This window comes from Falco punctatus, assembly GCF_963210335.1.
Source record: "Falco punctatus genome assembly, chromosome: 1".
In the NCBI taxonomy this organism is placed as follows: domain Eukaryota; kingdom Metazoa; phylum Chordata; class Aves; order Falconiformes; family Falconidae; genus Falco; species Falco punctatus.
In genome coordinates this window covers 57,790,801-57,817,004 of record NC_137580.1, presented here as the reverse complement: position 1 = coordinate 57,817,004, position 26,204 = coordinate 57,790,801, and the positions used below count along the sequence as shown (strand labels likewise).

General features: G+C 42.6%; 1 long non-coding RNA gene across 3 annotated transcripts in view; it reads right to left on the bottom strand.

The window, feature by feature from the left end:
• Nucleotides 1–26,204, bottom strand: part of LOC308063239 — an 83,187-nt gene continuing 56,983 nt past the window's right edge. For all 3 annotated transcript variants that reach the window (XR_013927892.1, XR_013927893.1, XR_013927894.1), the window contains one exon: nucleotides 1–26,069. This is a non-coding gene — a long non-coding RNA (uncharacterized lncRNA). The remainder of the gene's footprint in view (nucleotides 26,070–26,204) is intronic.

The following is a 26,204-nucleotide window of genomic DNA, read 5'->3' as shown; positions in this document are numbered from 1 at the left end:
AAGATATTTCTCTGTCCCCCCTTGACCTTACTACCTTATCCTTAACCTGTGTCCAGGAAGTTCTTCTTAACTTTGAAAATGCCAGCTTCAGAAACTTGACCTATTTTTTAAGTATCTGATGTCAGTGGTAGATTTTGTATAATTGAAGGATCTTTTTTTTTGCCCTGAATAAATACGTCAGTGCTATATTTCTTTCTGTTCATTGCCCACAGCTTTGTGTATGTGAGAAACCACAGACATCTTCATTTTGGGAAGGAAAACCAGTCAAGTCTGCATTAGCTGGAAGAAAAAAATTTGAAAAAGCAGTTTACCAAATGATGAGGCAAAGACTGGAGTTGATTTCAACTGGAAGCATAGACATGGAGGCAAACCCCCAAACTGATTTGTACAGAAGGACTCCTGCTCTCACAGAAGTTACTCTATAGAGCAGAGAGAACAGCATACCAAAAAGACTTGCGCACTGTCACCCATGGTACATTTTAGAGCAAGCCCAAGAGCACACTGAACTCCAGGTTACTCACAGGAGTTGGTAGCCACCATCCCTGTTGAGTCCTGTGGGCAGCTGGAGCTCTTTTTACTCTAAGACTACTCAGCTGCACACATCCAGTGTCAAAGCTCTCTGACGACAGATGATGCTGCAGCCCTCTCAAGAAAAACTGAAGAGAAGCTGGCAAGGTCCACCCCACAGCAGGTAAGTGTCCCTTGGGGACTATGCTAAGCAGTAGATACACTTTGCTTCCTCCGGGATATGCTGGCAGTCACATCAGACCTCAGCCCAAAGTGGTTCCTGCAGTCAGACCATGTAGATGAAGCAGTAGGTTATTGTTCCTGGCCAAAGATTATACCTTCTGTCATCACTTTCATATCCTCCTGTCATGCCTCTCTACTCCTACACTTGCTTAGACGTTACATTGCCAGCTGAAGTTACCTTTAAGTTAGAAGCTACCATGAAGTTAGAACCATGATTAACATATGAGCAACACTGCCCACCTCTTTGAAACAAAACAAACTAGGTTTCTTCAGACAAATGCTTTTAAAAAAAACCCACAACATACTAGTTTTTCTCCCCTTAAAAAAGCAAACAACTCATTGTTTCTTTTTTCCTAAATATAATTTCTCAACATTTTTGCTATTATTGTGTAATACCACACTTACTGACATAACATCATTTTGTATACAAATGTTCTACGTCAACATAACCTGAAAGCAGCATTTTTTAACTTCAGCATCAATGTTTAAAGTTATCACAGTGTCACATCAGCCAAGTACTGCAGATCCATCAAAAATGATAATATTCTGCTATTTAGCTCTGCTTTCTTACTTTAACTACTCTCCTGTTGAAACCATACAGTGATAGTGGTCTAAATAGTAACAGAATGAAGAAAGTTGAATAATTTCTGAAGCGGAACAGTTTCTCAGGACATTAATTTAGAGGCGATACTAAAATTAAAGAACAATGAGTAGGTTTCTTTTCCAAAGTTGCTTTTCCAGAGCCCTGCAAAAAATTTAGAAAAAACAGACAATGGGATGAGCATAAAGTAATCTTTTTTCTTGAATCAACAAAGGTGGCTACGAGATTATGAAATCAGACAAAACAGGAACAAAGTTTTCTTTCTGATGAAAGCCACAGAAAGAACTGGTGACCCAAGAAGCACCAAAGAGATTTATCTAGAAATAAACCCTAAATATTTTAAGGGGAAAAGAAATCCACAATGCAGTGGGCTTTTATTATTGTAAGAATGTTGCCAATATTTCTGGGAAAGTAAAATACAATTCCAATATGGTATCATTATTTTATGTATGGAGTATAGGCTTAATATTAACTGATTCCAGATGGAGCAGAACTAGAGCAATGCTGAGTGTTTTGAGGAAAAACACTGTGGCATTTTCCAGAGATAGACAACATCCTTACCAATCTAAGGACAGCACTGACAGTCACAAAACCTGGCTGTAATGTTCAGCTTTGCCTTTGCAGTCAATGTGTGGCCACAGGGAAGTTATTTAGTTTTTATTTTTATTTTTCTCCAGGAGTTCATTCCAAGAATTGGCAAGGCACCGCTTGCCTCCCTTCTGGGGTTCTCAGTGATTTGATACTAGACCAAAGAGGTCTTACAATAAAATATTTTGCATGATGAATTCAGATTTTTCTGACAAATTAAGAATTTATTTCCTTCATAAAAAATTGTTCATTTATGTCTCTGCTATAAATTATTACTTCCCTTCTCCTATACAGTACAAAACTAATTTAAGTGCCATTATCTTCAGTGAGAATAGCATTAGAAACTTGCATAGAGATTGCTGGCAGTATCATGGAAACATTGGAAACTAGCATGGAAACATTCATGGAGGGCATAAGAAGCAGAAAGTTAGTAATTTTAAAAGTCATACAGTTGGTAAGCTGTGTGGTTAGTTTTGGCAGCAAGAAGTGAGATTCTTTAATAGACCTAATGGATGATGTCAAATTCTGTGTTTAAATATTTAATGTGCTTTCACTGCCTAGGAGTATCCTATTGCAGGTTGTCTGGCTTTCGAGGCACATGAAACCTGATCAGACACTGACTGCATAGAACAGTAGACTCTAATAGAGCAGTCAGCGTGTGACACAGATGTCAGCCTTCTCTCAAGGGATCTCTCTTCAGATATAATTAGTTGGTGGCATTATTGCTCAGAAAGAAGAGAAAGAACCCAGATAAAAAACATCAAGCGATTTCAGGTTTTCCGATAAATGAGCACACACACAGAGCTTGAATTTAATAGGGACTATTCATGTTGTGATCGCTACCTCAGGTCCCACCTCTAACCATCAAGCTGCTTGAAATGCATGAGAAGTCTGGTGGTTTGGTTTACCATGCAGGGGACATATCCCTAAGTGATATAAGCTGCTACTACAGTAGGAAGATGGTCCTTTACATTATCTGAAGGTCGGTAGAATTGGTAAGATAATTTTCCAATAACATTTTATCATTTTCAGGGAGTTCAATGGTTGGAAATTTTGACAATGCCACTTTCAAGCATGTGAGTGGTTTTACAAGCCTTTTTGCCCTGTCTCCTGTTCTCAAGGGTGTTTAGCAAATTTAATAACACAATATACCACTTGAAAAATAAGTATAAACCTAATCACATCTGCCTGCAGCATTGGGCAGCCACATCTCTCCTATCTCATCATTGTTTTCTCTGAAATTAGCCTGGAGACATAGGAAAACTAAATACCTAGTATGATTATTAAAACAATAAATCCTCTCCTTACAAAACCCACCAATATTTCAGACTCAGATGTGCTGATCAGTAGAAGAAAACTCATCTTACACCATGCTGAGACTCTGATAGAAATCAAACTATCCCTGACTTCAGCTTCATTGATTTTTGCTTTGCTATCAAAGGACTCAGTATTGTTAGCACATGTATGTCTGATTAATAGACAAAAGTAGTCTGCCTGGTGGAGAGTATCAGTAGGAATACAGCTGTCACAAAGGGGAATTTTCTTAAGGATAGACTATCAAAAAGCCTGTAACCATCATAGTTTTCATTTATTCCCTTCTCCTTAAAGGCTTTAGTGTGTTTACATGCAATGTTTTGTCTGATGGCTTGGCTATAAAAGTTGCTCACAGTAATGTATACTTACCTTAAAAAATTACAGGCACATTAAAGGTGCTGAGCTCCAGTTATTGCTTTCTGAAAGCTACCTCTGCACTACTGTAGTTGTAGAAAGAAGTCTTTCCATAAATGAGAACCGACCTCATTGCTTTGACAAACTGCAGCAGCATTTCAAGAGCAATCAGTGCTCTATATTGAAAAAAAGTAATAACACAGTGCTCTGGAGGACTGATAATGGCATCAGTGAGAAGAAATAGGTAAAATTCTCTGCTGGTCTAAACTGATGTGGTCTTATCGAAAAAAGGCTATCTTATAAAAGGTAAACTTATTTTCTGTGTATCACAGTATTGCCTCTTCTGTACTGGCTGCCTGGAATGAAAATCAAGGAAAGCAGCCAAATAAAACTGCAGGCAGCCTCGGGCTCCATAAGTCCATTTTCTCTCCTTCTGTACCAGCATATTATCTGTACCATAATATTTTTGCTTATTTATCTTGCAAGAACTTTGCAAAAGGAACTGGACTTGTCGTGGTTCACACCTCTAGTACAAGCTTCTGGATGTATCTGATCGCAGGCTCCTGCCTTGCATCCGGCAAGTTAAACCAAGTATCTACACAGCCCAAAGTACATCTGCGCAATGGTGGGTGTGCTCGCAGCCTCACCAACCTTGGCTGCAATGTTTCAGGTCACTGGTTCTTCCTGTATCATTTCAGAACCATAACAATAGGTTCTTGGCAAATTCAGAAATTTCACAAGTCTAATTCAGAGTATAATCTGCCCTCTCCCCCTGGCACAAGAGTAAAACAGAAAGGAAGAGTGATAATATTTTTGAAAGCAATAAAAATGCACTTTTAGCTTTTGGCTTGTTACTTTCATTTACTTGCTGTTCACCTTCAGCATTCATGCACAAAGCACAACACCACGATGACATCCAATAGTAAAAATTGGCATAAAAGATAGAAAAATAAAGTTTGGAGGCACCTGTATTTGCTTTATTTGAAGTTGTCAGAGCAAACAAAAGCAGAAGGAACTATTCTCATGTACTTATAGACATGGTAAGAGAAGAAGGGTGTATCATTATAAGTTCTGATGCTTGTAATTAGGCAAGTAATTTTCAAGGAATATCCCAAGGACTTTTAGGGTACGTACAATGCTATGTAAAAATCTAAAAGCCCTTTTTTCCTGTGTTTTAATTAGGACAGTTGCTTTGCACTTCACAGCTAATTGCAAATCACCATCAGTTATTAGAGGTATGTCAGTTTTTTCTACAGCAAAAGTGTATTGTATCAGGCAAAGGCTGTCTATATCAGAAACGGGAGTGCAAAACAGCATGTGTTTTGTTGACTATGTAGTCTGAGATAACCCACATTTGCTGCCTGAGTAGTTACATTTGTGTGGCACACTGATATCTGGGCAGAAGGTATATTAGAACTACAGCTAAGAAAAAGAGGTTAAAGTAATGGCAGGCTGCTTATGAACATAAGAATGACTTCTCAGGTAAGCTTGCATGAGGAAAAGACCACACACACACCAGCACTCCAAGTATCACAGGTTTCCTTTTTTCTTCCGCTATAAAAGAAGCAGAGGCTGTTCACAGCTCTAGCTAAACCAATTATTAATAGTATGAGTTGACATTTGGGTCACTGCAACCCCCTGACATTGAGTAGACAGTTTTCTTGATGATCCTTGCACTTTGCTGATGGGTGAAGCAACTAGAATTGCAGATAGGTGGTGATCTGAGTCACACCTGTCCCAAACTGAGGCCATTTGCTCCGAGGCACAGGCTGATATAGGAAAACACCAGGTGCTTCTAAGACACTCAAAATCTAGTCTTTCTTTTCCTCGACATCCCCCTCCAGTAATTTTGCTAAGCTTACAAATTCTCACTTTGTCCCTGTACAAAGCAAAAGTGGGGTGAGCATCAGTTCAGGGAAATGAGCAAGAAGTTGCCTTCAGGCAAAGCTGGCATGGGACAAACCTAGATGCAAAGGGTCGTGGACTTTGCCTAAAGGAAGGATGTACTGCCTGAAAAACCTGAGTCAAGATGTCCGTGCTTTACACAGAGCCCGTGGCCAAGGCCAGGGAGCTCAGAGAACTACAAAGGGCTTGAAATCACGGTGTGATCATTGCTTCCTTTATCCAAGCTAAAAAAACCCAAACAGACATTTTGGTAAAAATTATCTGATTTGGCTGTTTGACCTCTACAGGGTGGGAATGGAGAACTCCACCCATTAACAGTAGCTCATTCTCTCCAGTCAGTTGCAAGCCTCCTGTATGAGCTGTAGTAAGTTCCTGCATACAAAACCCCATCACAGTCAGTTGGAGCACCTCAGCCAAAATCCAACATCCCATGTAAAAGCCAAGCCATGCCCCTCTCTGGAAAACCCCGAGTAAATGTGTTTTAAACAAACAGAAGAATCGAACTCCTACCTCAGATCTCCCCTAAAACAGAACTTCCTTCTGGCAAGAAGCTTGGACTGCAGTAGCAACTGCTAAATCAGTGTTGTTTCCCCTTCATGCTGTCTTAGAAAATATGCACACATTTTCCTGAACCACGGTCCTTGTGTACAATTGCACACAGTTGTACTCAGTTCTGTTAGAAACTGCAGATTTTCATGCAGACTTGAGGAAAGACAGCCAAAAGTCAAGTATGGGAGTGGGAGGCAAGGAGAAATAACCACAAATATTTCTCAGTTCAAGCACCATTGTCTTCCTAGCATTGTCTCAACCTTTCAAAGTAAGTAGTTGCATATGAACAAAGACATCCATATCCCAGTTGGCGGGTACTGCAGCTGCTGTTGTAATACTGCATTATTAAACATTTATGGGGGAGCAGCTTCCAAGAAGACTGAGTCAAGCACAGAAGCAGCATTTTCATCTAAGGTTACCTCAGAGTCCAGATGTCATTCAGCTTCGTCCATGTCTTGGAAGCTAATCGTGGCTGCAACATTTATAATTCACAGAAGAGCACCATAATTTAGTCTTGTCTGACTTTTAAAAAGTGTACAAGAGTTATGTGCACGCTGTGACCTTATACTAGTTAGCGACAGCCAAAGTTTCAGAAAGCCTTAACCCACCTCATTCCTCAATTGAGAGGCCAAGACTAGGTTGTTCAGTTCTCACCCCAAACTGCTTTTCAGAGACACAGAATTGTTCACCTACAGCAGGTTGCACAGAATCCCATCCAGGCAGGTGTTGAATGTCGCCAGAGAAGGAGACTCCACAACCTCTCTGGGCAGCCTGTGGCAGTGCTCCGTCACCAACAAGATAAAGAAGTTCTTCCCCATTTTCAGGTGGAACTTCTTGTGTTGCAGCTTGTGCCCATTGCCCCTTGTCCTGTCGCTGGGCACCACTGAAAAGAGCCTGACCCTGTCCTCCTGACACTCGCCCTTAAGATATTTGTATACATCAATAAGGTCCCCTCTCAGTCTTCTCTTCTCCAAGCTAAACAGGTCCAGCTCTCACAGCCTCTCCTTTGTAGTCTTCCACTGGCCCCTCTCCAGCAGTTCCCTGTCTCTCTTGAGCTGGGAAGCCCAGAGCTGGACACAGCACTCCATGTGCAGCCTCACCAGGGCAGAGCAGAGGGGCAGGATCACCTCCCTCGACCTGCTGGCCACACTCCCCATAACGCACCCCAGGGTCCCATTGGCCTTCTTGGCCACAAGGGCACACTGCTGGACCATAGGCAACTTGCTGCCCACCAGAACTCTCAGGTCCTTCTCTGCAGAGCTGCCTTCCAGCAGGACAACCTCTAGGCTGTTTCAGTGCATGTTGTTCCTCCCAGAGGTGCAGGACCCTACACTTACCTTTGCTGAACCTCATTGGGTTCCTCCCAACCCAGCTCTCCGTCCTGTCCAGGTCTCACTGAACGGCAGCGCAGCCTCCTGGGGTGTCAGCTGCTGCTCCCGGTTTTGTATCATCTGCAAACTCACTGAGGGTACACTCAGCCCCTTCATCCAGGTCATTGACAAGTTGAACAAGACTGGAGCCAGTGTTGATCCCTGGGGCACCGCCAGCTACAGGCCTCCAGCTGGACTCTGCCACTGATCACAGCCCTCTGGGCTCTGCCATTCAGCCCGTTCTCAATCCACCTCCCTGTCCGCTCATCTAACCCACACTTCCTGAGCTTACCTATGAGGACGTTATGGGAGACAGTGTCAAAAGCCTGGCTGAGGTCAAAGCAGACAACATCCACTGCCCTCCCCTCATCTACCCAGCCAGTCATTCCATCATAGAAGGCTACCAGGTTGGTCAGGCATGACTTTCCCTTGGTGAATCCATGTTGACTACTCCTGATAACCTTCATTTCCTTCTCAAATGGTACCTTATGGAGCTGCCTTCTTCAGCTAAGCCCACAGACTTTGCTGTGCATAGGTGATCGGAGGTTGCCGGCCAACTCCCTCCAGTTTATATACTGAGCATGATGTTCTATGGTATGGAATATCCCTTTGGCTAGTTTGGATCAGCTGCCCTCGCTCTGCTCCCTCCTGGCTTCTTGTGCACCTGCTCACTGGCAGAGCCTGGGAAACCGAAAAGTCCTTGATTTAGAGTAAGAACTACTTAGCAACAACTAAAACATCAGTGTGTCATCAACATTATTCTCATACTAAATCCAAAACACAGCACTGAACCAATAACTAAGAAGAAAGTTAAGTCTGTCCCAGCCAAAACCAGGACAGCATGGCCAGGCTGATCTCCGCAGCATGTCTCATAGCCAGAGGAGTCAGATGGGTGCCTGGGCAAGGCCATCCAGGAGAGAAACTAAGCCTTAGATGCTCATGGCTGCCTTTTGGGTGAGCTTATTTCTATCCCTTTACCAAAGAGGGAGCTCAGAAAGATGCAGTTCCTAAGGTCTTGCTCCCCCCTGCCAGGGAAGGGATTAGGCCTGTCAGAAAGCATTTCAGAAATAAAGGGCAATTTGAGGCTTTAGAGAATTACTTTTCTTACCTAAATTGCTCACACTTGCTGCTTTCCAGCTCAGTGAAGATGGCAGATCCTCTCAGATAGTGTTAGCTTTGGTCACCAGAAAGCGAGAGAAGGACAATTTTACTGCGAAGTACAATTTTCACCAATATGCTGGTCCTGATTCAGAAAACAAACAATAGAGCAAAATATCACTACACTTAAATGAAAGCATAGTTTTGAACATAAATCTTTGCCAGCTATACCAAGCAGGCATAACAAGTACTGGCTCAGTTACCTTGCTCTTAGAGGCAGTAAAGCCTTTCAAGGGGCTTTCACCCTTTCATCCTGCAGTTAGCTAGAAGCAACCAAAATAGTTGCCTTAAGTCTGAAGGTTAGGATGTTCAGCCTGGAAATCGCATATTACATGACACACACACACAGAGACACCCCAAATCCTTGTGCCTTACTTTATACTCATTGCATTACCACAGCATTTCTTAATGCTGTTTGTTGCAGGGGGACTCAAAGATGAAGCCATTTCTGTATTATTTTTAAAGGAAGGCCAAAGTAAGATCTGACAGTACAATCCTGTATATCAATTATTACTCCCTGCCCCTTGCTACTATGAGAATACTCACAAATCTGATCTGCTCCGGGTTCCTGAGAAGCTGCCAACACATCGCCTTTGTTTGTACAAAGTTTAGCTGTCTCTCGATAAGCTCCTGAATTCTATAATAAAACAGCAAGAGCAAAATGTACTCTGGAAGATGGCCTAATGCAGAACTGTGGCACTGATTTTAAATCATGTTACTGCCTTTTTGGACCCTTTTCCCATTCTAATGTGCATGTCAGCTGTGATAAAAATATTGAGCAACAAGCTTTGAACTATTTTGGTGTACTGTTGAAGTGTTTGAACAGTACTGCCATGCCAATTTAGCTTCATTTTATAATAATCAGTGATTTGAGACAAATTATAGTGTAAACACAGCATGTCTGAACCAAACAAATTCTTTTAAAGATATTCTAAATGAAAACATATTTAAACCTATTTTTATTGCTTTTAGTATAGTCACCATGGAAACTATATAAAACTCACTTTTAATATCCATTCTTTCTTAAATGTTTTGTGTTGCCTCAATGATACATGAATTGAGCATAATTGTTTTGGTATTTTAATGGTCAGTCATGGAACAGCATGTCCTTTGGAATATGCTATAACTGAGTTAATTGCCGCATCTACTGTATGGGAGATGCAAGTTTGTACCAGTTTTGTTATGAAAGGAGAAGGGAGCAAAACTTTTAAAACACCAGTGGATATTCTGGGTTACATATATCTCAATTCACTGCAAACTTTTAAAATTACAGCAGACAAAAGCTTGGTCAGATTTCTCTCTATAGAAAACTTAACCAAAATCAATGCAGTTATGTTAAAAATTAATTTGTTTCACTAGCTTCAGGACTATGACATATTTCCAAGGATGTTGTTAGAGATATAATCACATTCACAGGTTTCAGCATATGTGATGACCCTTTCCCAGGTTCCCAAGAACAGCATTTAAGTGCTTGCTGGAACCTGTGGGTTCGATGGGTGGTAAGGAACAGATACTATGCTTAACAGATACTATGCTTGCTGGAACCTGTGGGAGACGAGTGGTAAGGAACAGATACTATGCATACACATTTCAGTCAGTCTATTCCTAAACCTGACAAATTCCAGGTACCAGCGCTGCGGGTTTTATGTATACTCTTGTGCACACATGGAGGAGCCATTAACAATCTCTTAACTCTACATGACTGGCATATACTCAATAGCCTTATTTTTACCCAGCTTCAATGTTGCTCCTGATGACTCCAGTTCAGCTAGAGATTGGTTTGAACAAGGGCTACAAAGGATGCCAACAGACATGATGCCAAGATGCGTTTCTTCCTCATCCACAGCCCCAACAGCTGTGACACTGCACTTCCCAGGCTCCTCACATCTTCTACCAGTGACCATAGCAGATGACCTGAGAACCCTCATTTTCTCTGCCAGCATCAGGCTGTGACTAGACCCATGCCATGGGCTCCTAGAGCCCCCTCAGTGCTCATGCCCTCCAGCTGGCACTGCAAGTGCCAATTGCTTCTTGTTCCTTGCTGCCAGCTGTGGCTTCACTGCTCCATTCAGCAAGGAGGAGCGAAGCTGCAGCAAAGCAGAGAAATCCCAGGCATTAACAAATGAGATATGACAGGCCTGAATATACAGCCACTGAAAGAGACCTAAAGCTATGTGTGGATGTCACCATGCACAGATTGCAGCAGATTGAAGACTCCCCATGTGAAACTCATGACAAAGATATGCACCCATAAAGAGAAATTACATTATCTGTAAATAAGAGATCAATTTCCCCTATTTTTTTAACCATTAGATGCCTGGTTTAATCATCATAACACCATGAGACAGCAGTGACTTTGGCAGTGCAGTTTTGGAGCCACACTAGCAGAAGCAAAGGCAGGATTTTCAAAGAGCCGTCTTTAAGGTAAAAATTGCAGCATCAGCCCAAGGGAAATGCATGGTGATAGAACACCACAGTTGAAAACAAAATTCAAAAATACATATAAATGCATTTCAGCTGGCCACTTTTATTAAAATGCTTGAAATTTAAATTTGAACACATAACCATCTGTCTCAAGGATAAGCTCAATATAAGCTCTTATTCAATTTACATACATCTTGTTTTGCAAAATGCCTCCTCAAACGCATGCTAGGCAACGCACAGAGGAAGTAATGCATTTATCTTCCAAGGATACAGTAACCCCTTGATGTCCATTTTAATAAAAGACCTAAAGAAGGTACTTCGGGCAGTGCTGTTCAAGCTGTTGCATATTGCAAAGTTCCCCACCTTGAATCATTTTCTCTGGGAACAGAAAAGGTCAAATTATGTAGTAGAATTACACTCTCTAGTGGTGAAATCCTGGCCCTTGTGTTACTTCTCTCTGTACCTCCATCACATCCTCCTTCTTCAAATTGTTCTTCCAGATTAACAAATAATTCATCTCTTACACGATGTTACCAGGAGCTATTTTTATTGGAGAGGGCACAGTTACCAGCTCTTCTTAATCTAAAAATTAAAAGAGAAAAATTGGGATTTCAGCAACTTCATCAATAGCCATTTCTCCACCTTATGCAGTTGTTGAAGGAGATGAGTAAATGCCATCCATGTGCATGTACATATAGACTTTATGAAAAAGCATTTATTTTATGAAGAAGCATTTAATGCAAAATCTTCCTGTGCTAGAAGAACGACCACACAGTAAACACGAATTGCTACTGTTAAATGACCACCAGAAGTGTCCTCATACAGGCCAGCCGTAGCTCTAGCAAATTTATTCTTTGCTTATGAGAAAAAGGCTTCAACTTACTCTGGCAATTACCATCTATGGTATTATCTGCAAAGCACTGCAAAAAACAAAAAAAAAATTGTCCAAAGGTATGTTTATTCCAGGAATAGGGAGACCTGCACCCTGGGGACAGATACAGCTTGCAACTGAGTTTCATGTGGTTTGCTACTCTGTGTTGCACAGCACTGAATAACACCAGGGATATGGAGAAGTACAAGCAACACAGGAGGAGCCAATTAGGTCCTCAGAAGGAAAAGATGCCCTAAATTTTACCTATGCTCATACCTGAAAGGTCCCTGTTCATGCCACGCTTTTGTCCACACCAAAAATACATGCAGCCACATCCTAAGGCAATTGCAGCAGAAGACCATAAGCTCTGCTAATTTGTTGGATGTGAGAAGACCTTCCTTGCCACCTATCTGTAGCTTCTTTAGAGTCTAACCTAAGCTACAGAGCCCGGTCTCAAGAAATACTCAGTCAAAAGTCCTACAGTTTCATGTCTGTATCCCATCCGCTTTTGCACAACTCCACCTTCTGCACAACATTCAATCTCTTTGCCCTGCAGAAAGTTGCAGATCACTCACAGTGCTCATTTTTGTGCAGAACTGTTGTCTTCTCCCTTGTTAGTCTCTCCACTGTGGCTTCTCCGTACTCAAGAGTTTGGCCAGAGAAGCACAGCCACGTGAAGGAAAGTATTTGCCATGCACTGTATTTTGGCAAGAGTAGTCAGGACATCCATTTCCACAATACGATTTTGCAGCAGATCACTTGCTGGGGCATTCACTAAAATCGGGAGCGATTGCATTTTTAAGGCTTCAGTGGTAAATTGATATTAGCAAGTGATTTTGGCCAGGAGGAATGGATCGGTAGAGGGAAGCAGCTGGAGCTATGGCATAGACAGTTCAAGGGGTTTTCTGCACACTGGTTTCCTGAGCCAAACATTCCCAGTATGCGTCTGGCTGGACCAACAATTGCTTGAGACTCCAATGTTCTCATGAGAGGTAGAAGGACACGGGTGTGCACCTGGAGCAGAGCCTCCAATCCAGTTTCCTCTGAAAGAAACCTGGTCCTATATTCCCCAAATTGCTCCAGTCTGGAGCTACACATGCTGAACATCACACAGTGCAGTAGCGTAGGTTTGGCATACATCACAGGGAGGGAAGGATGGAATACACGGTTTAGGCTCGTATCAGGGTCAAATTACTCCATGATGCAAAAAAAGCTCTCTTTGGTCCAGGACACTTCCTTTCCCCAGGTATGAACAACTGAAAGAACAAAATGGGGAAATGGCAGCACAGAAGACGTGCATAATGAGCATTCCCAAATAAAAAACCTGATCTATTGGCACATGCAGTTTTCTCTAAGTATGGTCAGGTGAAATTTGATGTAATGGACTACAACGGGCTGTGAAGGCCAGTGGGGGGATTTTGCAGCACAGACATTTGAGATTGCCCACACAGGATCAAATGACCACTTTTTTCCCTTGAGGGGTGTTAACCAGCGTGCAGAAGGATCTGTTCCCATTTTTTACATTTAATCAAAAAGCTGAGCACAGAATATAAGGCCAGAATATCGCAGTCTCATCGTTTCCAATATGGTTCAGTTCTGCACCGTATTTGGGTCAAGATCCAAATTTCAGTGCTAGATTCCATTCCTATTACAGGATAAATCAAAATCCAGACTAAAGTCAACAACTCTGGGGTAGAGGGAGGGAAAAGTATGAATTTATATCTTAATTTTGCAGCTGAGATTAAAGTCAAGCCTTTATTGTCCAAGATTGTGAGGTTCAGAGTAATTAATCCTGGCTGCAAAACCCATCATTTTGTTATCATGAAATCTATACATTGGCTCTCATCTTACTTCTGACCCTGCCACTTAACCCCTTCACGTGTCTTTCCTAGTGTTTTATTTTGTTTCATGAGCTAGCATTCTGCTCATTTTAAATTTTTGATCCAAGGTTTCAGACGCCTCAAGGGGAAAACACTCACATTTCTCCCTGAGAGACCATGGGTATAACTATTATTTTTGATGGATAGCAGCAGGATCAAGAAATTTCCACAAGAGCTTCATTTGCTTCTTGAGGGAAATAAACGAGCTCACAGTGTGTCCTTGCCAGTTCTGCATTTGAAAACAAGAGGAAGATTTGTCATGTCAAGTGCAGCTGAAATACAGAACACACCCTTCAAACCAACTTCTTCTAAACCACCTACTGCATTATCGATACAAAGCGTTCATGCTTTTGCATGTAAGGGTACACTTAGATTTGAATGATTGGATAACAAGGAGACCATATGCTGCTCCAACTATGTCAACGGTGCTTTTCTTATCTATTTTTGAAACCTGCTAGCAGCATTATCTTTCACTGTCCTAAAATATTGTAAGAGTTACAGATGACCCCATCTGTAACTTCATCACTAGTCTGGCGCAAAAACAGCCTGTCATTGAGGGGTCCCAAGCCAATCTGTCCTGGCCAAAATGCAGCTACCCTTTTTTCTCCTGATGTTTGCATGCTACACCAGTTAAGCCACTTGTGCAGGTCTCCTTTCTGGGTGCTGCCACCCAAGCCTCGAGGTCAGTGACAGCCACCAACACACTCTCCGCAGGTGCTCACTCCCACCATTCCCCATTATCTCCCCAGGGGCAGATGGCAGCAGGACACAGGCTTTGCCGGGGGAATCTGAATTACAGCACTCAGGTCACTGATCCAGTCACTATGAAAATTCCCCCAGTCCTAAGAGAATCCTCCTGCAGTGGCTTGGAGCTGAGGGCAGCCGGTCAGTCAGCCCTGTGCACTGTCCCCTCACAGAGAGCAGGGTGCCAGCACAATGGTGTGATGGATGGAGGGGCTGCAAGGCAGAACTGAAAAGCTGCAAGAAAGGAGATGGGATGTACCTTCCACGTTACCAAAATAAGATGTTCTCAGGTCCCATGGTCATGGAGATCTGATTGTAACAGCAGAGATTGATGGCGTTTCTGGGACTCCTCAAGGACATGGTAAATAAGCATAAATCAACAAACCTGTTTGTATTCCTGCTGGAAAATATATATTGAACCTGTCTCTCTAAAGGAGAAAAGCTAATGAGCTCCCATGTCTCCTGTGTCACTGAGATTGGAATTACGACAATATCTATACCAAACACTAAGTGCACATGAATTATTTCCAGATGTATGTAAATGTGGCTGATTTTTTCCACATTAATCTTTCACACAGCCTAAATACATTGTAGAGCTCAGATGTTTGCTCAGCATTCAAATAAAACATAAAGGGATTAAAAAAACCCTATCTGGTCTGTTAAGCTTCCTTAAAAGGGAGCTGATGGTATCTGCCTACCACTCTAACTTGATTTTATTACTGAAATTCTGGGGATTTATGTAACTGTCCTGCTTTTTTCCAAGGTCTGCATTTTGCCCAACTAATTCAGTTCCCAATATCCCTGTACAATTAAGAGAAAATAAGCACTAAATTTTGATGCCAATGATGCTACTTGAGATTTTTATTTTTCCATAGACAATACTAGAGATGCTGAAAGATTCCCCATGGTTTCTTCCTGAACTAACTTCTGATGAGGTTGGATTGAATAGATGAGTCTCTTTTTTTCACTATGTGGCAGTGTTAAATCACAGGAAACATAGAAAACTCTAGTCCACCTTCGCCAAAGGCAAGAGTGGTGCAAGGGACGTTCACTGCACCCACCCAGTTGACTGAGCTGCAAGAGGCAGCGGCAAGCTCACGTCCTGCCTTGCCACCAAGAGCTGCCCATGAGACACGCTGTGCTCACATGGCTTGCAGGGACCTGGCACAATTCCTCACAACATCAGTCATCCCTCTGAGCCACCTGAAGGAAGGTGCTTACCCTCATGTCTCCATGCAAATGTTTTCTGGTCGTGGGAGAATTTATCGAGGGCAGCGATACCATTGGGAGTGCCTTAGTCATATGCTCTGCAAATGTGTGGAAAAGTGAGTCTTTTAGCAAGTAGTTGGGGCACAGAAAAAAACATCAGAGATGGAGTCATCTCCAACCCTTCCTGTGTCCGCAGGATGTGTTTAGTCTTCTGATATCCCACTATAGGGGGAAGATGCTTAATGGGGTTGTAAGGTAACCCCCTGCAGGTACACCCCCAGCTTTGCACTGGCCCTTCAGAACCTGCCAATAAATGATGTTTTAAAACACCAGACACCTTATCTTGTTTGATTGCTTGGTGATTTTGTGAACAGCTGTCATTTGAAAGTTATACATGCTGTTTATTTTTAGAGATGAACCTGACCTTTATGGTCTGAGCTGGATTTCAATTTCCTTTGCACTTCTGGGGAAATCCAATAGCTTAGGATTTTGGTCCCAGCTGTAAACAAGGTGCTATGGTCACTGTGATATTCAAGTGAAGGCCTATGTTCAAATAGTAAAACATTTCCTTCAGGAGTCTTCAGATCAGGAGTCATCAGGTATGGCTCAGTCCATGTCCATAACATATAGTAGATCAAAAAGAACATATATCATCTAATTCAAGGTTCCTTACAAAATACAGACCGATCCTGTGGATTTGCCTCATGTGACTAATCACGCTGGTGTCCATCAGTTTATTTATATATAAATTACCCCTTTTCATTAGCTTCAGCAAACTGACTAATGCTTGGTTCAGTTTATCTTTATGGATCCAGCTCCGCCAAAGAAATGTCTACACTAAACCTGTCAGTCACCAAATTGCTTTATCTTCTTTGAATAACCCTTATAATGGGTTATGAATAGCATAAATAGTGAATATGGAAAGAGACATTTGATTTTCCATAGCTGTCATTGAATTATATATAAAACATTTTATCAAACTGTCTAATAGCTAATAATCAAACAACAGTATAGTGTACCAGACACTTTTTTTGCACATGCTTTTTTTAGGACAGCCAGTAACTGGCTGCCATCACTTTTTGTTCCTTACTACCCTCTACCCTGTAAAGTTCAACAGCCAAGAGTTCAGACAGATCCTTATTGAGCTATAAGCATCCATTTGCATATTACACAACCATTGCTATTCTAATTTTCCTAGGTTAGGGAGAGTTACCTTTGTATTTCTCTGAACATTTTGGGCAAGGGGCGGGGGGAGCAGGAATGCTGCTTTTTTATTTGATGAACAGCATCCTCCAGGGCCATCACAAGTGGTCTTAGGAGCTGCAAGCAGGAGTTGCTCAGACCCCTTCTGATGGCCCTGGGGGACTCAGCATCACAGAATGGCCAGGGTTGGAAGGCACCTCTGGAGATCATCTAGTCCAACCCCCTGCTAAAGCAAGGTTCACCTACAGCAGGTTGCACAGAATCCCATCCAGGCAGGTGATGAATGTTGCCAGAGAAGGAGACTCCACACCCTCTCTGGGCAGCCTCTGCCAGTGCTCCATCACCAACAAGATAAAGAAGTTCTTCCCCATATTCAGATGAAACTTCTTGTGTTGCAGCTTGTGCCCATTGCCCCTTGTCCTGTCGCTGGGCACCACTGAAAAGAGCCTGACCCTGTCCTCCTGACACTCGCCCTTAAGATATTTGTATGCATCAATAAGATCCCCTCTCAGTCTTCTCTTCTCCAAGCTAAACAGTCCCAACTCTCACAGCCTCTCCTCATCAGGGAGATGCTCCAGTCACTTAATCACCTTTGTAGTCTTCCACTGGCCCCTCTCCAGCAGTTCCCTGTCTCTCTTGAGCTGGGAAGCCCAGAGCTGGACACAGCACTCCAGGTGTGGCCTCCCCAGGGCAGAGCAGAGGGCCAGGATCCCCTCCCCTGACCTGCTGGCCACACTCCCTATAACGCACCCCAGGGTCCCATTGGCCTTCTTGGCCACTGCTGGCCCATGGACAACTTATTGCCCACCAGAACTGCCAGGTCTTTCTCCACAGAGCTGCCTTCCAGCAGGTCAGCCCCAGCCTGTCCTGGTGCATGGGGTTGTTCCTCCTCAGGTGCAGCCTCACACTTGCCTTTGCTGAACCTCATTGGGTTCCTCCCCACCCAGCTCTCTGGCCTGTCCAGGTCTCACTGAATGGCAGCGCAGCCTCCTGGGGTGTCAGCCACTCCTCCCCAATGCCCTTTTCCCAGCAGCAGCATTGCCATCTCCAACAAGACCAACCCCTTGGAAGCACCCAGTCACAGATAAGGAGGTCTTTTTCCCCTTCCTTTCTTCTCCAGTTTTGTTTAACAAAGATCAACACTTCAAAGCAACCAATTTTAACTCAGATTTTGTGCGATTCATACTTCACTTGTCCTTTTAGTACTGCTACACTAGCTTTTATGAGTTTCCATCAACTACTAAATGCACAAAATGGAAATCAGTAGTCAGATCTTCCTCCACTTGCAAAATTTTCAGTATGACTTCAAAAACCTCCTATACTCTTCTTCTGTGTTATAATTGGCCCAATTCCAAGAATATGTTTGCTGTCCTGATAAACACTGGGAAATTGATTTTATTGGGATGTCTCAGATCTTCATCTGTGCAAAGTTTTCAAAGATATCTTAACCATTATTACCATCCTGCACTGAATAATCAGAGAGGTAAAAAAGTCAAACTTGTCATGTGGTTAAAACGCCTCAGAATCTCACGCTGTCAGACTCCATTAAAAAAATTACATTAATCCATATTGCTCTTCTTTTATTTGCAGACCACCCACTAGCTCTTTGTACTGGATTTCAATTACTTTTATTATCAATGCTAATTTATTGTAGATTACCTAAAGAAAAGTCAACATTTATAAAAGGCTGCATTTTTCTGCTTACAAGGGGAAAGTTTTCTTCCCATGTTTATACAATCATATTTATCTCCAGCATATAAAATGATTTTAGGGAGTCTGACTAAATTTGGGTCAGATAAAAATAAACATTGATGGGTTTTGCTGCACCAGCTAAGTGGTTTGGGTTCTGTGGGGTTTTTTCTCCTTCTGTCAGCTTCTGTTTGCATCATGAATCTGAAACACATGAGTAAATACTCAAATACTTCCACTGTGGTCTTTGATGTTTGCAGCTCAGGAGAGTGTTCAGTTTTTCAACTCAGCATCTTAGAGGTGGTCTCCTACCCAAGGTGAATGTAGGAAACACCTTCCACTTACAAAGTAAAATGATGCATTAACATTATGGGGGGAAAGCCTCTATTTTCCTTCTGTTCCTTTTAAACTCAGTTTATACAGTATTTGGTTCAAGGCGGTAGATCTCTGATCACAGCATTCCTGCTATGGAGCTGAGGATTATACAAGGCCAGGCAAAGAAGATAAAATCTTTTCAGGAATTATTCTTCACAGTGTTATCACCCAAGTTAAGGTATGATAAGTTTTTCTCAGAAGGCCCTGATACATCTGTAAGAAAACACTCAGAGAACAAGAATTGCACTTGTTCTCATCTATGACTGACCCCCATTTCTTGAACTTTGGCTTCAAATAATTTAATCAAGCATTGTTGCCAAGAGGCCAAAGCCAGTTTTCTTGCATGCTAATCATTATTGTGGCCTGCAACAGGCTTACAGGCTTAACTTGTCCAGATTAATGAGGAAGACTTTCAGATGACTGAAGCCCCCCTTAAGCCATTAGAGCAACAACAACTTATACTGGTGAAGGATTTGCCCTTAACTGTAGGATGAATCAGTCTTCTACTACAACTGTGTTTTCTTTCCTTTCTTAATTAGAATCAAGTAGTTAAAGAGAATTGATCACACATGAAGGCAGAAAGAAATGGAAAGTCAGGTCTTCTACCACAAATAGTAAAGCAACACTCAATAAGCCCGATACCAAAAGACTTCCCCCCCAGGATTATGGTTAGCTGCCTTGCCACATCCCTCGCTCGTCCATTCCAGGTGAGCTGTGCAGGGCTTGGCTGTTACGATGTGGGTATCCATCTACTAAGAATCAAGGCAAAACCACCAGTTCCTTTTTCACTGGCTAATTGATACTAAAGACAGAGCTCTAATCAAATGGTAACAGTATTTAGTTACAAGCCACATGGGATGATATTTGAACCAGCAACCTCATGGTACAGATAACATTCAGCATCCCATCTGTGTTCTCCCGTAACTGGCCAGGAAGGCTGAAGAGACCCGTTTCCCACAGACACATAATCACATCCAGGAAGCGCACAGCCCAGAGCGCACAGTGCTGTGTTTTGCCACATTTGTCACCTGACACACTGCTTCCTCTAGCCAGGACTGGGGCTGGTCACATCAGAATGCAGAGGGAAACCCTGTGAGCTTGCTGTTAAACATGCTTTCTGCTGTATTTCACTGGTTAATACCTTTCATTCCAGCTGGGGAAGCAGGGTAGTGCCTTCAGTTGCCCCTCTCTGGTTTCTAACTCCCATATGCTTTTATTACTAGTTAGGCAGATAAATCTGTTCAGAACAGTGCCGTTGTCATTACAAAAAAGCCCCATGGGTGTGGAAGCAGCAGCATTCTCTTTAGGGCCAGCTGGGCACAAAACTACAGAGCTGGCCTACTGAACATGAGGTTTTCCAGAGACTTCATAGGAACTTTAGGTGCCCGCATTCCCTGCAGTCTGTAGGCACAGAGGCATTGCTAAATTCCTTGTCCTGTCCTAGCCTTCACATGCAGCAGCCTAGTGGCTTCTTGCTGTGAAACTACCGAGTGATTGCAAGGAATGTAGCAACAAAATCCAGCAAAAGATTGGGCAAACAGCTACTCAGTAAAGGTGTTGATAAATTCTTTCTGCAGAGTCTGAGGTCTTTGTTAACTTCAAATGTTACTTTGAAATAAATAGTTAAAATAAACTGGCAGGTTAATAGCATTGGGTAAACAAAGGCAAGAAAACCCTCAGCCTTGTATTTCAGCCTCTGACTTTCACTGGCTTTCTTCCTTCTTTCAGTCTTCTATAACTCTACAGAAGTTTCTCAGTCTCTTGATGGTTAGAGTAGCATAACCCTGCACATGGGATGGGTAGGCTGTTTATCTGCCAGGTGATACAGTTCCTCAAGTTACAGCACCAGCTGTGAGCCTGTCTTTTCAGTCCCACTGACCAGTGAAGCCTCACTTAGGCAGCAGAGCTGTCCTTGGTTTGCATCACAACAGAACATGCTATATGGTGTTACGCCACAAAAAATTCAAGACCATTTATTCATGCTATTCTCAAAGCATAATTACTATAAATATATTATACAATATCATTTATATATAACAATTTGCAGTAGTAGTAGTATCGTAATGCTTTATATTCTTCAGGGATATATATATGTCACTTTTTCCACAAAGGGATCAGCTCCTGCCATGTCCAATCCTATTGACATTGATCAATGCTCATGTTTAAGTCCTTTGTTAGGCTAGGGCATTTCAATAATTTTCTCCCCAAGTTTTTATTTCCACTTTTAACTCTTAGCTTGCCTCTGTGAAATAGGATTTGGAGCTCTTCCATATTACCCAATACCAAGAACCACGATGGTGCTGCGCAGGTGGCCAGACAGAGCTCTCCCTGCCTCTGCTGAGGGCACCATGTGGCAGTTGTACCCATTGCCTGCTCCAGCAGCTCCCCAGCCACCACATCCCCTGGCCCAGGCAGCTTGCGTGCCCCACAGCCAGGGCCTGCCTCCAAGGGAGCAGCAGCAAACACACCCCCCAGCCTCCCCCTTACAGCAGCTCTATGTTTTTATCACCCTGAAATAGGAACAGAAAGGAGGATACTCTATGAGCTACAAGTTGGAGAGAGTCACTCTGTAAAGAGACACACATGAATCAGTTTTTAGCAACAGCTCTTTTGGCTGAGCTTCCCCAGTTCTCAGGTGAAGAGCAACGGGATCAAGCCTACCCCAGTGTTCTGCTGTGCTTGATTAAATGCCACCCTACAGAAACAGGTATAAGAAAAACACAAAAAATACTAGAGAACTGCTTAAAATGCAAACAGCTGATAAGTTTGATATCTCACCAGTTTGATTACCTTGCATTTGACTCTTCTTTGACCTCATTTTATCATAGAACCATTTAGTTTTAGTTCGCTTACATTGTCTCTATGCATACTCTGTCTGGGATAAAAATAGATGGTAATGGAATAAGAGACACTAAGACATATCATCATCTTTTATATCTTCTGGGCTAAAATCTTCAGATCTACTTAGGATAAAGCCTATTCTAATTTCAAAGATAAGACACACAATAATATATTACAGCCACAGTTCTAAGAATAAGAGTCCACTGCCTCACTGGCATTTTAATTGGCAACTGGGTAATGATCCAGACCATGGGTCTCCAGGAGACAGTGTTATACAAGTGGAATTTGGCTCACTAATCCATACTGAAGCCTGCTGTACACTTTATTAAAGTGTATTGGCATTTAAACCTGAAGAACCACAATGTTAGCTCAGTTGCCTCCAACTGTTGAGCAGCTAGCAATAAAAGCAGGAATCAGATACAAGAAACCAAGTACAATAATTCTTTATATTCTGACTATGGGGTCTTCATCATATAAAATGGGAAAAAAATGCCAGCCAGTTCTAAATGCAAAAGCTTGACAATGTTGGCCAGACCCAACATGTCACAGTCTTTTCAGCTTAGCTTTTTTTGATATAAAAGCCAAATTAATTTGTAGATGAGTGGCCTGTTGTCATCGATCACCCTTCCCAAATGCAAATCACGGCATGCAAAGATAATTTCAGCCTATTCAGAAAGCCAGTTACTTCCAGTCATTTGTCAAAGCACTAATATTGCTCTTTAGTCAGGGTTAGAAAAAAGTTTTAAGAGCAGTGCATTAGCTTCACACACCATTAGCTGACTGCCTCAGGCTGTACATCATATGCTTGATGGAATGGTATTTATGCTGTCCTGTACAAAAGAAAATCAAGGCATTAAATATTACCTTTGTTCCAAGGGAATCTCAGACATATTTGACATGGTCAGGTATCTTGATATAGTCTATCTGGATTTCTACAAGGCATTTGATTTAGAAGCAGGTGATACTTTGTTTAAAATTATTTGGTGCAGCAATAACAGAGTACATATTAAAATAACTACAAGCTGCCTCAGTGGTGAGTCTCATCATGTCGTGATGGAGACGTATCTGTCACTGAGGCTACTCCAGCCTGGTCCATAGGGACCAGTCCCTGTGCTACCACTAATAGCGTATCAGTCGTTTAGAAACACAAAATATTTGCTGGTGGCACTTGCTGTAGATCATGATAAACACAGTAAAATAGCAGACTGCTGAGGTAGTGTGACCTGAATTACAAGGTCAGTCGGCCACAACCCAGCCTGCACCTAAGGCTCAGGGACAGAGATGGCAGCCACAGGCCGGGAGACACAGATTTGTGCTAACAGCTATGGCTCACATATCATTGAAAGTAACTGTCAATACTACAACTGAAGGCTGCCATAACCCTTCAATAAACAAAGATAAATAATGGAAAGAGGTAACAAAATGAACCTGCTCCCATGCACAGCCTGGGCAAAGCTGTTATGGAGAAATTCATTCTTTCCCTGTGCTTGTGTATTGAGAGGGATGTGGGAATACAACAGAGCACAAATAGGTCACAAAAAACATTTCGAACTTGTACAGCTCCTCAAAGAGACATGACACACCATACAAAAGATTTATGATAGTCTGGGGAGAAAGACACTACAGGTCTACTCATGCTGGAAGAGACTTAAGGTTTGAGCTTAGATACATGAGACTATTTATACTTTGAAAAAGCTTATAAGGGGAACAGGGAACTTATTACCAAGTGTGCAAATCAGTTCCCCAAATGCAGGTAGCAAGTTGTCACAGCACTAGCAAAACTAGCCAGCTGCAACAGGGCTTTTACCATCCCATACTAGGTTAACTTCAGTAAGTAGCTCCCATGCCTTGCCCTGGCACAGCCACCAGCCCCCCACAAGATTTCAACAGTTCATCTACTGTCTGTGTTGTTTCTGCATCCTCTTCAGGCCAGTCCACCCTCCTTCTTACTTCTGCTGTGTCCAGAGTCTTCCGTCTTCAGGCTCCTCTTCCAGCCAGACTCACCTCACCCAGGCCCCCTGCTTCTCCCAAGGCCTCTCCTTATCACACCTACATCTGAGGCACACATCTCCTCCCTCTGCTTCTTCCAGATCTCTCTTCATCCAGAGCTCCTCTTCTATCCCCCCTAGAGCCATTTAACTACTTAGCAGGAACCAGCCACAGCTGCACCTTACCCACATCAGCCAACCCACCCCCCTGAAGCCAGCCCACAGCTGTATATTATCAATGTTGACTAACCTGCCTTCATTCCTCTATAATTCCTCTACAGCAAGTGGTATTTTGAGATGCCCCAGAGCATTCAGCCAGGTCCTTAGATGCTGCTACAGAGAACTCTGGCATCCTGCAGCCCCAGCAATCAGAGATGAGCCAGCCCTCTACCTGTCCCACATTCCCAAGGGCACCTCTGCTGGGACCTCGCCCTAGCAGGGTTCAACATGAAATCAGACATTGCTCCAGAGGATGAGGCTAATCTGCTCTGAGGAAAGACTCCAGTGGATAGAGGTGAGGGCTGGAGGGCCAGTGTACTCGCCTATGGCCTCTCCTCCAAATGGCCATGACTCCCTCTGTCACAGACCCCCTCCCCACCTCGGCCATACCCTGTCCCTGGTGTTCCCAGTGCTATAATAAATCAGTGGTCAAAATCAGAGGTCTAGGTTCAAGGCCTCTGCCAGCCTCCTGCAGGGCTCGGGAAGGCATTTTTGTGATACACAATGACTGAGCTACTTGATAAGGAGTCCCAGACATAGACCAGGATCCCACCACATTGGGCTCGGTACAGCGTGGACTGAAAATGCCATGAACATGGCTTAGTGTGTCAGACTGTCCCCTCACTCCAAGGGATGTAATAAAGCAGTACTGACAGTTAAAACCTGCAGTATGTCTTACTGATCTGGTCAGAGCGCAGCTGTGTTAGATTTGGGATCAGAGAGGAATTTTCTTCAGCTTATACTGACAAGGATCAGGGATCTCATCTGCTTTTACCATGGGGCATACAATTTAATCTCTAAGGTCTGAAAAGCTTCAGCCTAAAGTCTTTGGACTAACATGAAAACAAATAGGTAAAATTTTTGAAGTTCCTTATATAGAGTCACAAACTGTTGAGCTACTTTTTCTTCTTGATCTCTATGGAATCAGTCAGTTCCTGGAGCATGGGTTGAGATAGGAGGGGCAAAATGTGATTCACAATTGAAAACTAGAAAGAGAATAATGTCAGCCATGTGTGTAGCCAGAATGCAAAGCAAATAAATAAAAATGCATACTTCCGAAGTTTCAGCATAGAGGGCACTGGATCTGGAAATGACAGATTAAGACATTATTTTATTTATAAAAAAAAAAAAAAAAAAAAAAAACCACTCCCACCCACCCCCCCAAAAAAACCACAACCCACCACTTTTTTCCTTACTGACTTCTTCAGAAAGACAGAAAATAATTATGAGGGTTATAGGGAGTTACCCAAGCAGCTGTGACTGAAAACAGTAACACTTGACAAAATGTTTATAAAAGTGTATGCTTTGCCTGAAGAGCTAGCCTGCTTTCATCTGGTGTCTGGCAGAAGCTTCTCATCTTCCTCCAGTGACTGCTTGTAGCATTTTCTATCAAGCTGGTTGTATGGGTCAACAGCTTGGAGCTTTCAGATGTGCTTTTGTAGACAAGACTTTGACCTTTAGTACATGCTTCTTTTGGAAAGGTCTGTCCCATCCTAAACCACGAGGTTCTAATACATCTGGAGCATCACCTACTAAATACAGATATTTTCCCATGGTCCAACGAAGTATATCTCCACACCCAGAAGGGGATCCACTCAGTGCTGTAGGACTACATACAGATGTGAAATCAAGACTTCAGCAGCAAAAGTGCCAAGCTTGTAAGGTTCAGATGTGGAAGAACTTTCCTTCACGCAGTCATAAATCCATAAAAACAGAGACTTGTAAGAGAAATCATCTTGCAGCATAACCATCTAGGGTTTTAAAATAATTATTTCCATCTCTCTGACTATGTTTTTATATCGACCACCAACTGCTTAATTCAAAACCACTTACATCAGTAGAAATCTAATCACCACAACACAAAGAGTAGGCACACTCTGGATTCCTCTTCTTTCTCCATAGGCATTTTTTTTCTTGTATTCTGCCATTTTCCTTTGGCCCCATACCATTCTTGGCACAAAAGGAAAGATCTGTTAATCATATTGCAGTATTGCTAAAGAAGTCCACTCATGGATCAGGATGTCGTTGCACCAGGCTCTGTATAAACAGAGAATGAAATGTTGATACCTAAATTAGGCTTTTGGTTGGAAGCTATTTATAATCTCGACTGTAAAAGGATTAGCTTCACCTAAATGGCATGGAACAGTGTGAGAGGTATGTCTGTGCATTTGT